The following is a 2,132-nucleotide window of genomic DNA, read 5'->3' as shown; positions in this document are numbered from 1 at the left end:
ATCTATATCATCTATATCTATATCTATATCTATATCTAATATATTTTATATATATGGATATTATTATAGAAGTAATATAGAAAATACATACATATATATGTATCTGTATACATAAAAAAATATATATGGATAACAATACAGAAAATACAGATATATATATTTCTCTATATAATTTATATAGGATAAGAATATAAAAATACACATCTATGTACATATATTTAAATATATATATGAGAGGTTTACAAGACTTATAAATGATGCATATACCTCTTTGTGGGGAGAACTACACACACTGAAGATGACAGCAACATTTTTATATGGAAGTGACACTTTATACCTTTTTTTTTCCTTTTGAGGCTATAAACTCCGTAATCTTCTCTGAAGCCTTTTATGGCTTGCACACGGCAGGTGAGACATTCCCTGGCTCTGTGGGTGCTGGGGGTCCCGATTCACCCTCTCCAACACCCACCCTCCATGGCTGGAGTGACGCTTTTCATGGAAAGGGGCCCTGTGTCCCACTTGGTGCCTCAGTTTACCCTGGGGGCCAATGCAATAATCACCTTCTGATCTCTCACTTCCTCTTTGTTTGCTCCTCAGCCGATTTCCTGTCTTTATCCCAGGCCAGAAGGATTTAATGCAGCAGCCGTACATGGAGCCCAGCTGGACGCTGCAGGTGCCAGGTCACAGCTGGGCACAGCTGGGCACAGCTGGCTGAGGGATGCTGGCAGCATCCGGCATCTGCCAAATCTGTCCCTCCAAACCGAGGGAGTGGCAAACGTGGCCAGTTCATGGCACGCCAGCCAGCCCAGGCGAGCTGATGTTCCAGGAGGGGAAACTGAGGCAGGCAAGGCGATGCAGGCTCCACGGAGCAGCCGTGCGGATGTGGGGACACGGCTCGGGGGTGGCACGGAGCTGCTGGCTTAAAGCTGAGCTCCGGGGCCTTACAGGGCTTTTCCAGCCCAGATGTTGGAATGTCAGCGGTTCCGTGATATCGGGAAGTCGGCTTGGTCAGCTTCCCCCGCCTGGAATCGCAGGGAATCCTGTCTGGAATGCCAGGGAATTCTGCCTGGAATGCCAGGGAATTCTGTCTGGAATCACAGGGAATCCTGTCTGGAATGCCAGGGAATCCTGTCTGGAATGCCAGGGAATCCTGCCTGGAATGCCAGGGAATCCTGTCTGGAATGCCAGGGAATTCTGCCTGGAATGCCAGGGAATTCTGTCTGGAATGCCAGGGAATCCTGTCTGGAATGCCAGGGAATTCTGTCTGGAATCACAGGGAATCCTGTCTGGAATGCCAGGGAATCCCGCCTGGAATGCCGAGCACACGGGAAGGGGGAAAGGAGCTGTTTTTTGTTGGTGACCCCACGGGCAGCAGCCCCTGCCCCAGCGCTGCCCTCGGGGGTCGCGGCTCGGAGCTCGGTGTGGGTCCTGCGGCACCGGGAGCATCCCGGGCTCCCTGCGGCAGCGGAGCCCTCCCGAGCAGGGCTGGGGCTGCATTTCTGCCAGCAGTGCAGCTGATGTTCCATCCCAGGGCTGGGGCTGCATTTCTGCCAGCAGTGCAGCTGATGTTCCATCCCAGGGCTGGGGCTGCATTTCTGCCAGCAGTGCAGCTGATGTTCCATCCCAGGGCTGGGGCTGCATTTCTGCCAGCAGTGCAGCTGATGTTCCATCCCAGGGCTGGGGCTGCATTTCTGCCAGCAGTGCAGCTGATGTTCCATCCCAGGGCTGGGGCTGCATTTCTGCCAGCAGTGCAGCTGATGTTCCACCCCCGGGCTCCGGCGGAGCAGCGCGGGGTGTCTGCATCTGCATAAGCACCGGGACTCTGCGCTCGTCTCATTCTCATTGTTAATTACAGTTCAAGGACTAAATCCATCTCAGTCAGGCTTGTGCTCAGCTGGGATAAATCCAGCCGGGTCCCAGATTTACAGCAGGGCTGGCAGGGCAGGGTGTGCCTGCTCTCCTGCTGCTGCCGCGCTCCCTGCGGGCTCCTACACTCAGTCCTGGCTGCTGCTTTCACTCCTGCCTTGCCTCTTACCCTTGGCCGTGGCCCTGGGGAAACGGGGGCGAGGCTTGAGCAGGGCTCAAAGTGCTTCACTGGCCAGGGCAGCTCTGGGCTCTGGGCTGGGACCCCT

Source organism: Parus major, chromosome 7 (assembly GCF_001522545.3).
Source record: "Parus major isolate Abel chromosome 7, Parus_major1.1, whole genome shotgun sequence".
Taxonomy (NCBI): domain Eukaryota; kingdom Metazoa; phylum Chordata; class Aves; order Passeriformes; family Paridae; genus Parus; species Parus major.
The sequence above is the reverse complement of the archived record's forward strand: the minus strand, read 5'-3'. Positions refer to the sequence as shown.